Here is a 13,942-nt window from a genome sequence, read left to right as displayed (position 1 = left end):
TTGGATGAAGTTTCCGGGCACGGGATCCCATACTCAATTTGTTCCTCAAGACACCCTATACGACACCTATAATTTTTTCGCCACGGTTCAGGAAAACCCTGTATTTTTTAAATGGGCTACATAGATAATAAATAATGCACACAACTAATGAGATCCATCACTGAAGTACATAAATCAGAAATTGTATAAATCTTCCAAAGGAATTTACATTACAACAAAATCAATGCCTTACTGTTTATGGCAGCTACTATATTTTTTTATGAGCTATAATATAAATCCTCACCCCATGAACCATGGACCTTGCCGCTGGATGGGAGGCTTGCGAACCTCAGCGATACAGGTAACCGTACCGTAGGTGCGAACACAACAGGGGGGTATCTGTTGGGAGGCCAGACAAACGTGTGGTTCCTGAAGAGGGGCAGCAGCCTTTTCAGTAGTTGCAGGGGCAACAGCCTGGGTGATTGACTTATCTGGCATTGTAACATTAACCAAAACGGACTTGGTGTGCTGGTACTGCGAACGGCTGAAAGCAAGGGGAAACTACAGCCGTAATTTTTCCCGAGGGCATGCAGCTTTACTGTATGGTTAGATGATGATATCGTCCTCTTGGGTAAAATATTCCGGAGGCAAAATAGTCCCCCATTCGGATCTCCTGGAGGGGACTACTCAAGAGGATGTCGTTATCATGAGAAAGAAAACTGACGTTCTACGGATCGGAGCGTGGAATGTCAGATCCCTTAATCGGGTAGGTAGGTTACAAAATTTAAAAAGGGAAATGGATAAATTAAAGTTAGATATAGTGGGAATTAGTGAAGTTCGGTATCAGGAGGAACAAGACTTCTGGTAACGTGAATATAGAGTTATAAATTCAAAATCAAATAGGGGTAATGCAGGAGTAGGTTTAGTAACGAATAAAAAAAAATTACATGAGCCCGGGTAAGCTACTACGAACAACTCAGTGAACGCATTATTGTGGCCAAGATAGACACGAAGTCCACACGTACCACAGTAGTACAAGTTTATATGCCAACTAGACCCGCAGATGGCGAAGAGATTGAGAACATATGATGAGATAAAAGAAATGATTCAGGCAGTGAAGGGAGACGAAAATTTAATAGTCATCGGGGACTGGAATTCGATAGTAGAGACGGAAAAGTTGTAGGTGAATATGGAAGGGGGATAACGAATGAAAGAGGAAGCCGTCTGGTAGAGTTTTGCAGAGAGCATAACTTAATCATAGCTAAACTTGGTTTAAAAACCATGAAAGAAGGCTGTATACGTGGAAGAGGCCTGGAGACACTCGAGGTTTCAGATAGATTATATAATGGTAGGACAAAGATTTAGGAATCAGGTTTTAAATTGTAAGGCATTTCCAGGGGCAGATGTGGACTGACCACATTCTATTGGTTAAGGACTGTAGATTAAAACTGAAGAAGCAAGACAAGGTGGGAATTTAAAGAGATGAGATCTGGATAAACTAAAAGAACCAGAGGTCGTAGAGAGTTGGAGAGAGAGCATTAGGGAACGATTGACAAGAACGGGAGAAAGAAATACAGTAGAAGAAGAATGGGTAGTTTGGAGGGATGAAATAGTAAAGGCAGCAGAGAATCAAGTAGGTAAAAAGTCGAGGTCTAGTAGAAAACTTCGGGTAACAGAAGAGATATTGAACTTAACTGTTGAAAGGAGAAAATATAAAAATGCAATAAATGAAGCAGGCAAAAAGGAATACAGACGTCTCAAAAATGAGATCGACAGGATGTGCAAAATGGCTAAGCAGGGATGGCTAGAGGTCAAATGTAAGGATGTAGAGGCATATATCACTAGGGGTAAGATACATACTGCCTACAGGAAAATTAAAGAGACCTTTGGAGAAAAGAAAACCACTTGTATGAATATCAAGAGCTCAGATGGAAACTCAGTTCTAAGCAAAGAAGGGAAAGCAGAAAGGTGAAAGAAGTATATAGAGGGTCTATACAAGGGCGATGTACTTCAGGACAATATTATGGAAATTGAAGAGGATGTAGATGAAGATGAAATGGGAGATACCGTACTGCGTGAAGAGTTTGGCACAGCACTGAAAGAGCTGAGTCGAAACAAGGCCCCGGGAGTAGACAACATTCCATTGGAACTACTGACGGCCTTGGGAGAGCCAGTCCTGACAAAACTCTACCATCTGGTGAGCAAGATATGAGACCGGCGAAATACCCTCAGACTTCAAGAAAAATATAATAATTCGAATCCCAAAGAAAGCAGGTGTTGACAGGTGTGAAAATTAGCGAACTATCAGTTTAATAAGTCACGGCTGCAAAATACTAACGCGAATTCTTTACAGACGAATGGAAAAGCTGGTAGGAGGAGGATCAGTTTGGATTCCGTAGAAATGTTGGAACACGTGAGGCAATACTGACCCTACGACTTATCTTCGAAGATAGATCAAGGAAAGGCAAACCTACGTTTCTAGCATTCGTATACTTAGAGAAGGCTTTTGACAATGTTGACTGGAATACTCTCTTTCAAATTCTGAAGGTGTCAGGGGTCAAATATAAGGAGCAAAAGGCTATTTACAAAATATACAAAAACTAGATGGCAGTTATAAGAGTCGAGGGGCATGGAAGGCTAGCAGTGGTTTGGAAGGGAGTGAGATAGGGTTGTAGCCTACCCCCGATGTTATTCAATCTGTGTATTGAGCAAGCAGTAAAGGAAACAAAAGAAACATTTGGGGTAGGAATTAAAATGAACAGAGCAGAAATAAAAACTTTGCGGTTTGCTGATGACATTGTAATTCTGTCAGAGACAGCAAAGGACCTGGAAGAGCAGTTGAATGGAATGGACAGTGTCTTGAAAGGAGGATATCAGTTGAACATCAACAAAAGCAAAACGAGGAGAATGGAATGTAATCAAGTTAATTCAGGTGATGCTGAAGAAAGTAGATTAGGAAATGAGATACTTAAAGTAGTAGATGAGTTTTGCTATTTGGGGAGCAAAATAACTGATGATGACGGAAGTAGAGAGGATATAAAATTTAGACTGGCAATGGCAAGGAATGCGTTTCTGAGGAAGGACATAGAGGACAGATTAAGTGTCAGAAAGTCTTTTCTGAAACTATTTGTATGGAGTGTAGCCATGTATGGAAGTGAAACATGGATGATAACTAGTTTAGACAAGAAGAGAATAGAAACTTTCGAAATGTGGTATTAGAGAAGAATGCTGAAGATTAGATGGGTAGATCACGTAAATAATGAGGAGGTACTGAATAGAATTGGGGAGAAGATGAATTTGTGGCAAAACTTGACTAAAGGAAGGGATCGGTTGGTAGGACTTGTTCTAAGACACCGAGGGATCACCAATTTAGTATTGGAGGGCAGCGTGGAGGGCAAAAACCGTAGAGGGAGACCAAGAGATGAATACACTAAGCAGATTCAGAAGGCTGTAGGTTGCAGTAGTCACTTGGAGATGATGAGATTTGCGCAGGGTACAGTAGCATGGAGGGATGGATCAAACCAGTCTCTGGACTGAAGATGACAACAACAACATAATACAAACAGATTTTATTTTCCATTTCCTAGTGTTCAGCGAAGCAATCTCGTTGATTACGTCACCGATGTCAAATTTAGGTGCTATGTCGTATTCTACAAACAAAATAGCAGAATTTGTTTCACGTATATTCGACATTAAGTAGATTTTTATAATCTTCAGCTTCCTGAAACTGCATTGAAAAGATGCTGCAGTCACTAGAACTGTCATAACTATCCTCAAAGTTATTTCGTTGTTTATATAAGATTTTGTAATCCATATTTTGAAAAAAGAAAAAACTTCAAAAAATCGATATCGGAAGATGTAGTGGTATTGTCCATTAAGCTAGGTGTGCACGCCAGAGTTTTTCCCTCTCAGAGAGCTTTTTCGAGTAATTCGTGCAGCGTAAACAGCGTCAAGAGTCAGTTAGCTGGTAGTGTACGGGAGTGGGGCAAGATCTCAGATAGCCGCGCTCTGCGATTTTAGGTGTCTCGGGTAGACGACAACATCTATCTCACAAGCGCTGCTCGCCGTAGCTTTCAGACAAGGAAAACTAAAAAGACTATATTGGCATTGTCGGGAGAACAGAGTATTTCTTGGTGAGTGCTGAGCAGCCATATTGAGCTCAGGACTTGTACCATTTTTTGCGCTACATCTTGGTAATATATTTTGCCGTGCTCATGCACATACAGGGTGGAGCAAGTAACAGTGGCCTGGACGAGTGAATACGACTGGACGTGAATGTATGTATACATCCACACCCCATGACGCGCATACCACTTGTACGCCTGCCATGTGATCAACACCGGTTCAGAGCGTTGTGCGGGCTGTGTCGGTGTAAGTGGAACAGTGAAAAAGGGACGATGGTACAGTGGAGCAGCGGGTGTTCGTTGTAGAAAGATACGTCACAACAAATTCGTAAAAACGGCGTGGTCAGATGTTTGCAGAGAAGTTTAATCGTGTCAAAGAGTGCCATGCAACGCTTAGCCCGAAAATGGTGTCAGACACGATCTGTTTTGAAGAGGTCACAAAACATCCCGAAATGTGCCCGCACACCAGAAAATGTGGCTGCAGTTCACCAGAAAATGCTTCAGAGTCCTACCACATCAACACGACGCCTGTCGCAAGAGACCTGCATATCACGTCGATCATGCTGACGAATACTCCACCTGGACCTGCAGATGCATCGCTATCGAGCGTTTGTTGTTCATGTACTAAACCCAGCAGATGCTCCTCAGCGCCTCCAATTTTATAAGTGGCTATTCGCTTATATAACAATGAATGGCTTCAACATAGACCTGTTCTTTATGTCTGATGAAGCCTGGTTTCACGTGAGTGGTTCTGTCAGCTCACAGAATCACAGCTTGGGGAGAAGTGGAGAATCCGCTTAACCCGCACGAAACACCATTGCACGATCAGAAGGTTGGGGTTTGGTGTGCAGTCTCTGCACACCGCATTATTAGTCCCACCTTCTTTCATCACACGCTGACTTCGATGTGTTACATTGGCAACAGTTTGAAACCATTTGTGGCAACACATCTACTTCCAACAGGATGGAACAGCTGCCCATACAGCCGGCCGAACCTTGGAGCACATTTACACAATCTTCACTTGACAGAGTTGTTAGCAGAGGTCGGTCTGGTTGCGGCCCTAACTGGTCAGCCACATCACCTGATCTGTCGGCGTGCGATTACTTTGTATGGGGAGCCCTCAAGTATAAGGTGTAACGCAACAGCCGGCCGCGGTGGCCGAGCGGTTGTAGGCGCTTCAGTCTGGAACCGCACGACTGCTACGGTCGCAGGTTCGAATCCTGCCTCGGGCATGGATGTGTGTGATGTCCTTAGGTTAGTGAGGTTTAGGTAGTTCTAAGTTCTAGGGGACTGATGACCTCAGATGTTAAGTCCCATAGTGCTCAGAGCCATTTGAACCATTTCTGTAACGCAACAAACCCTATAGTCTTCAAGAATTGCAGCAGAAAATTTCGGATGAGACTGCAGCCACTCCAGCACTCCATCTTCCATCCACCTTCAGCAACTTGCTGACAAGGGTCCGAAAGTGCCAAGAGCTGAATGTTGGTCACTTTCAACATCTGATGTAGTCAGGTTAGTACTGTATCTCCTTTCCTCTGCTGTGTTTCTTTGTACCCTAGAACTCTATTCTCCGGGCCACTTTTATGTGCCCCACGCTATATTAAATGAAAGTACTCACGAAACTGCGTGCTTTGAGCAAAAATTTCTGGCTGTGGCGTTTATCTAAGCGAATATATCGCCCGTTTTACCTCCTACACGAACAGCATGAGTAGCTAGTCTATTTCTAAGCTTCTAACCTTAAACAATGCAACGCAGCAAAGAACTTATATAAACAGCTTAGAGATATTGTATAGAGCTAGTAAAAGAAAAAAAAACAGTTAATGAGGAGGAGAACCAATTCTACGTTAATGAGAAGCTAGCGCTTTATCCATTGCGCCATATATAGACTCTGCAACTAACTGATCTATAAACATGTACAGGCATTGTTGTGACAGCTGGGACTACTCTTACGATGGACACACGCAACAAAGTGAATGTCCGCGAAGTGCTGGCAAAAAAAGAAAAAAATTATGAAAGAAGCTACCCGAAAATCGACTCAGGTGGAAGTCGTGTACTTGATTAGTTTATAAGAGGAGAGGCTGGTGTTACGGAATGTACAGTCGCTTGACTGCAGGAACCGATATAAGAAGCAAAGTTTGTTGACTGAAATGGCTAGACTCAAACACTTCCACAGATGAAATTTACCAGAACATCCGCAATTTAAGGAATCAGGCGAAACAGTTTTATGACATAGATTAACTCACAGAAACAAGTAAAGATATGTTTCAAAATAATCGTTTTGTAACTCGGATCGTTTAACTTCAGTTAATACACCCGAGTCTACAAATTTTTTGACGCGGTATTTACTGGTTATTATACTGGGTGTTGAAGAACAGACATTCAAATATGTACGAGTAGTTCTGGATCTAGAGAAGCAGGGGATACAACCCGTTGGCTTTGACGAATGACGTCATACATTACTCATAGATAATAACGTCTTCACTTTCAGCCATAGATAAAACAACAGTTCTGTGTTCCGGATAAGCGCTATCATTATTAAAATAATTGAATGTGATTTTAAAAGAGATCGCTACATATTGCTCAAAATATTCTTCGTGTGCATTTATTTAAATAATTGGTTGTTTGCAATTCATTCGGTACCTAATTTAAAAAAAAATGATTCAAATGGCTCTGAGCACTATGCGACTTAACTTCTGAGGTCATCAGTCGCCTAGAACTTAGAACTAATTAAACCTAACTAACCTAAGGACATCACACACATCCATACCCGAGGCAGGATTCGAACCTGCGACCGCAGCGGTCGCTCGATTCCAGACTGTAGCGCCTAGAACCGCACGGCCACTCCGGCCGGCACTTAATTTCATTCTTAGTGATATTGAGGTAATTTGGACTATTAGTTTCTTATTTTAGGACAATTTTTAGCATTCATTTTCGTTTGTAGGTATGGATTTATCTGTGCCGATGAGCCTGGGTGATTTGAGAGAGGCTATGCGCGTAGCCATGTTGGCCACGATTTGTTTTTTACAAATGTGTGGTCTCGTTGCCGACTGTGTTCGATGTCGTGAGTGCGGCGAACATAGCGCCTCACAAGTGTATCTCGTCGCCGTACTCACGACTTATTCATATGGCGGAGCAGCCAAGATCGGTTGTGGCGGTCCATTAGACGAGGGACGTGGCTCGAAAAATCTAAGCTCGTCTTGAGAGATATTATGAAAATTACGTACAGTTGGTGTTTGAGATATCCTGTGCGGCTGTGTGTGCATGATTGTCGTGTGAGTAAGTCTACAGTTGTGGATTGGCACTCTTTTTGTAGGGAAGTTTGTGGGGCATACATGAAATACAGAGGGCCGTTGGGGGAGGGGGGGAGCGGTGTTATGGTCGAAAATGAGGAGTCGCATTTTGGCAAAAGAAGTACAACAGGGGGGAACCTCCGGTGGATTATGGGTTTGGGAGGCTGTAGTTTCATCTAAGGAAGGAAGTTTTGGTCAGCGTAATTGAAGATCACGTTGCAGAGGGTTCCATTGTGATTTCAAATGGTTTTTCTTCGTATAGGGATTTAGGGGAAAGGGTTTATCAGCACCTCGTATTTAATCATAATATTGAGTTCAGATCATTAGCCACAGGGGCTTGCACAAATGGCATAGAGGGTTACTGGTCAGCTGTGAAATCTCTTGTAGGGAAAGGGAAACACCGGATTTCCACACTTCAAAGTCACTTACACGAATATTCATGGAGGTGTAGTATTCCGCAATCATATTGCCCGTTTAAATGTTTTGTTAAACGTGTTGGGCAGATGTACTGTCCGAAATATGTTAGGTAATTTCACATTAGGATGGTGGGTGGGTGGGTGGGTGGGGGTGAATATATGTGTGTGTGTGTGTGTGTGTGTGTGTGTGTGTTTGGTAATGTTTTTTTTGTTGTGTATGTGGGTATGTGATTGTTGTGTACATAGTTCCGCGTAGTCAGCGCGTACGCAACTTTCCCACTAGAGCGCGCCCCTCTAAGCACAACAGCGCAGGCGCAGCGCTCGTCTGTCTCCGCACTACGAGATGGTGCTCTGCCATAGAGACGGACCAAATTCTGCTTCCGCCGATCCGCGTATTAATATATAACGCAGCCAAAGAGATTGCTGCTTACGTAGAACCTTTTCTCCTTGCTGATCACACTAGCGCAGTGATACATGAACGCGCGAAGTATTATAACGAATGTACAGACCTCCGATTAGGTAGTCTGCATCACTCTGTACCAGCCTGCATTTGTCTGCATCAGTCTGTACGAGTTCTACATTTGTCTGTACCAGTCTATAGTCAAGTTTCAGTCTGTGCCTAATACGATTACCATATCCCTGTACATAGCCACGAAGATAAATGTATAGACACTTTTGTCAAGTATCAGAGATATATGTGAGAATGAGATTAACATACCAATACCAAAGGAACTTCAGATTGTCAATTGTAAATAGCATCCAGAACCAAGTTGAGTAATTTTTATGCTTGTTATTATTTTAATAAATGTGTGTGAAAATTAATCCAGTTCTGTTTAAAGTTAGTCACCGTCAATCTGCTACTCTAAGCGTGCAAGTGGCATTTCTATCGTCTGACCTAATGGCAGAAGATAAACACGCCACGATAAGACCACGAGACATATTGCTGACACTCGCCTACTTCATTAGAGCGACAGGTCAAATAATCTGATGGTGTGTGTACTGAAGGTCTTACAGTATGCACACCACAGTGATTTTTGCTGATGTATTTCTAGGCGAGCTTCGGTTCTTTTAAGAAGTTCCTGTGGGGTAAGTTCAGTTTTCCATTATTTTCTTTTACAGCATTTGTCTATTTTGACGTATTTCATTGTTGTACTACACCATTACGTATGTTTTCGTATACTCCACTACGTAATAGGAATTTCGCAGCTGTCGTTCTTCTTTCGTTTCCCAGCACGAGTATCAGTACGATTTTTTCGAATCTGTAGTAGTAATATTAAAGGCGAAACGCCCGACACAACTAAAATTTGTATCCCGTCCTTCAGTTGACCTTTATACTGACACTATCTACTCGAAAAGAACGACGTATGTAAGATTTATGAGATTTACCTACATATGTCAGCTGGAGAGCAGGATACAAATGTTGTGTATAGCTATATAGCTCAACTAAAGAATGGGATACTATTGTCACTGCTGTGATCAAAACTATAACTTTCAGTCGATCCTATTAGCATCCTAGGCGAGAACAAACTGTACCCCATAGTGAACTACGGGATACAAACTGTATATGTGTCGTCTTATTGCCTCTTCGAGTAGTTCAACTGAGATACAAGTTGCAAATGTAAAGTACGTTTACGTTAGCCGTGTACATATATATAGGCCAACGGAAGTACGGGATACAAATATTATGTACGTAGCTCCTTCTGCCATCGGTAGTGGTACTATCAACGTAAGAACAGACTATCACTGGCAGCGGAGGCGAAGGAAACAACACATGTAAAATTTGTATCCCGTACTTCAGTTGACCTATATAGTTCAACTGAACAACAAGATATTATTGCTAACGAAAACGAAGAAATCGACGTACGCTAAACTTGTATCCCGTACTGCAGTTAGCCAATACACCGAATGAATTTCAAACAACCAATTATTTAAATAAATGCAAACGAAGAATATTTTGAGCAATATGTAGCGATCTCTTTTAAAATCACATTCAACTATTTTAATGTACAATGATAGCGCATGACGTCATTGGTCAAAGCCGACGGGTTGTATCCCTTGCTTCATTAGACCCGTGGTTCTTTAAGACAACACAAGCAAAAACGTTCAAATAAATATACGTCTCGAAATTTTTAGATACATTATCTGCCTATTTGGCTTTTCAACGAGTATGGGTATCAAGTTGTTATCAGGTGTAACGTTATTTCATTGTAGTTGTTACTCTACCAACTGCTTAAGAGAGTAAAAGTACCAGATTCTAGAAATCTTAGTGTCACAAGCACTCTGTCTTTAACAATAATTGATTTGCGGATAATGGTATCCAATCTCCATCGCTATCATTCTCGTAAAATTTCGATGTTGTAGATCTTCCATCACCAGCCCTTCAATAAGATTCTTTCATGCTCCAAAATCATCCCACAGCTTAATTCACGCGTATCCAACACGAACACGGTCATTTACGTTTTTTCTTTTCAATTAGAAGTATTAAAAGTGCAGCTGCAGCCCGACATTCTCCACCGCACGCTCTTCCTTCACGCACAGAACTACGACTGAAAAGTCTCGCGTAGAGTGATATCTCAGCTCTCACTGACTCTTTCAGCCTGCTGTCTGTAAACGTTTCCGACATCTTTTCTCTTAAGACTCTCAGACACTTACTGAAAGTACTCGCAAGTGACTATCATACAGCAACTAACAGCGAAAATCCGCCCCTATAGTTGATCACTGACAGTCGCAGTGGGCTGGGTGCAACTTCGTGCAACGTAACGTTATTTTGTAAACGTCTCTATGGCAACGCCTCAGTATTCTCACAGCTCTGTAGGCGACGCTGTTTTCGCCTGCAGCCGTTAGCCCTTCGCAGTTGAAATCTTACACCAGTTCTGCGACTATCGGAGCTCATCTTACGCCGTCTCGGCTGTAGTGTAAATTATTCTGGGAGTGCTATCTGAAAGTACCAAACTGACAGAGCAAAAAACTCCCACGTGTATCCTAGCTATCGGATTTTTCTTCTGGCAATGAAAGCCGCTATTTCAATAACTAGCTCAGCTGTATCGGTAGTTCTGATATATTTGGCATCAAAATTTGCTATAAACTTTTCAAAACAAGATACAGAGCTCTCATTTAACACATCCCCGACAGGAAATTGAAATGAGATGAAATGGTGTGTTAGACATGAGAGCTGTTTCCCATTTCACTTACAATTCTGTCAGCTACTTCCAAGTACCCTAGCTTAAACAGATGCACTCTAGTCCGCAGCAGCCAGATATCGGCTGAAATCGGAAGCCTTCGGTCAAACAGCATACATATTTGCTTTAGCTCACTAAACTTTGCGACCCCACAATTCCCGTAGCGAAACAGTCCATTGTTAAAAATGAGCTAGCTGTGTAGCAGGCAGCTGTATCAACCAAGTGGACCGTTGACACATAATGGTACGAAGCACTGTGAAAAAATAGCATTCGCATCTTAACACATACTCCTAAATGTCATTCATAATTTTGCACCACCGGAAAAAAATAGTACACATGGAAAGATGGGATCGATTTTGATCCGATGACGGCATTTGCCAACAGCAGGATAGTAGATGTATTGATAATGGATCCAACGTCGTCCGCCGACAGATAGCGTAGTGTCATAGTTACCAGAGCGCCATCTGTGTCTACCGTTCATAGGGAATGCTCACAGCCAGAAGGCTGAGCGTGGTGCAAAGTTGTGAAGCAAGCAGACAACCATGCCATGGGGACGCACTAGTGCTTCCTATAGCCAACCAAACGGGTTAGAAAGGAGTCAAATTGTGGCCTTCTAAGTGGTGGAATGGTGCTTTTGAAGAATTCCCACACAAATTGGGCGTGCTATGTCAGTTGTGCAACGATGTTGGTATCAGTGGTCACGTGAACATTCTCACACCTGTAGACGAGGTTTTGGACGCCCACTCAGCACAGACGCTCACCAGGATCGTTGTATTGTAAGGGCAGCAGTGGCAGATCATACAGCTACCACAGCACTGGTAAGAAGGCTTGTAGCCCAGATGTGCTAACACAAGACTGTTGCGAATCAGTTATTAGCAGTGAGACTGTGGACACGCACATCTCTAGCCTGTCTTCCATTCACGCCACAGCATTGAAGTGCACGGCTTGACTGGTACCCTCAGAGGATTATTTGGAAAATGAAATGGCGCGCTGTGGTCTTCAGCAATGAAAGCAGGTTCTGCCTGCACGCAAGTGTTTGTCGTTTGTGTGTACGATGGAGTCCTGTTGAACACTGTCTCATAGAGTGCATGCGTCCCACACACACTGGCCCCGGCCGTGGCCTTATAGTCTGGGGTGAATAAGCTGCAACTTTCGTTCATCTTTTGTGTTTCTGTAGGGGACTCTAACCAGCGCCAGGTACTTGTAGAATGTAGTCAGACCTGTTCTTTTGCCGTTCTTACAACAGAAAAGTGATGTGTTGTTTCAACAGGACAATGCTGGCCCACACACTGTCCATGAAACTGTCTCCGACCGAGCACATGTTAGATGTGATGGGATGAGAAGTGACTGGTGCGACTCGTCAACCAACAACTCTTACAGAACTTCGTGAATGGGTCGAGTAGGCGTGGCATAACGTACCCTAGGACAGTGTTCGCCATATGTACGATCGACTGTCTGCATCGCCGCACGCGCAGTCTACACCATGTAGTAACATGGGTGTTTCAGCATGTGTCAATATCGTTACCTCAAACAGCCTGTGTTATTGATCTATAATTGTAATCATTTTATGTACTCCATGTGCACTGTCGCCACAATAAATCTTGAGTGAACTGGGAACATCTAAAAGCAAGTATTTTTTCCGGCAGTGTAGATAAAATATCTCTAAAAGACATTACATGTCCCTTAGCATTAAATTTCTTCATATCCTTCATTCTTCGATCATTTTATTGTCCGTAGCCTTTTATGGAAGATTTCAGTTTATCTTTTATCGATATGCTAACCGACTGGTCAAGTTTTCTGTTCTTTTCAGACAACGAAAGTAATGCACCAAGGCAATATTAGGTACAGACATCGTATCCAATTGCCGCTCTTTTTCTGTGACAGAGTATAAGGATAAAGGACTATACTAATGTGCTTATGATCTAACAGAACAATAACAACAAACACAAAACTGTGTATTTAAGTTTCACTAAATAGATTTACGGTATTGTTTGTGAAAACTGCAACACCCAGAAGGAGTGGGCTAAATCAGTCCAAAATCAGAGGTTGTTTAGAGAGTGGAACCATAACAACTAATTAAGATAGCGGAGAGATGTCGTGCACGTAGACTCAGCAATTCTCTCTTTTGTGTGGTCGGACAAGTCAACTTCAGCCATGTTCAGTCGGTGCGGAGCCGTCCAAATGAAGTGGAAACGTGCAAGTAAGTACCGGTTTGGCTCGTCTGTAGCTTGCTGAATATTTATGATTGTTACATATTTGCGCTTTTATCTTTTATAAACTCGTCTGTAACTGTTCATATACATGATACGTCTCATGTTGTCTCATGTACTCTGCAAATATGTGTAGTAATAAGAGTAAGTAAGGTGAAATTGCCTCAACACAAATATTCACTTGTATCAGCGTAAACAAATAAGAATAAACATTTGCGCATACACAAAAGGAACAGTAAAATTGAGACGGTGTAAATCTTATCACTTTACAGATAGAAACAACGAACCTTTGACAATACAGAAGGAAGACACGTTCCCGATTCTCTATCGAGCTTTTACATGTAAATATGTCCATAGCACACGGTAGAGTAATTCAAGATTGAATTACATTGTATTATTTTTTTCCTTTGTCTTTTTACAAAATATTTTTTTCTTGGTAATGTAATCATACTCTCCACTGAAATATGGGTCTGACATATGCAACTCTATTGCAGCTTCTAAGTAGGTACTGTAGAAATTCTTCCCTATACGCTGTGGAATGTAGTTACAGGTGTAGACTTGCAGAATTCTGATGAAGGTCGTGATGTGCAGTGGAGAATTGACTAAATAAGGTAGGTCCCTTTGCCTGAAATAGGAAAGAACCTCGAATTACCCTAAATAAACTTTCAAATTTTCTTCTGTCCTTAAAACAATGTAACGTAAAGAAGAGTGGCGCGTCGAAAGTCCTCGCCTTCTTTAAAAATT

General features: G+C 42.1%; 1 protein-coding gene across 1 annotated transcript in view; it reads right to left on the bottom strand.

Annotated features, from left to right (window-relative positions):
• LOC124612299 (putative glycerol kinase 5) overlaps window positions 1–13,942 on the bottom strand; it is a 394,929-nt gene that overhangs the window by 126,258 nt on the left and 254,729 nt on the right. The gene's annotated exons all lie outside the window — the stretch shown is intronic.

Source organism: Schistocerca americana, chromosome 4, assembly GCF_021461395.2.
Source record: "Schistocerca americana isolate TAMUIC-IGC-003095 chromosome 4, iqSchAmer2.1, whole genome shotgun sequence".
NCBI classification, from domain to species: Eukaryota; Metazoa; Arthropoda; class Insecta; order Orthoptera; family Acrididae; genus Schistocerca; species Schistocerca americana.
The sequence above is the reverse complement of the archived record's forward strand: the minus strand, read 5'-3'. Positions and strand labels throughout refer to the sequence as shown.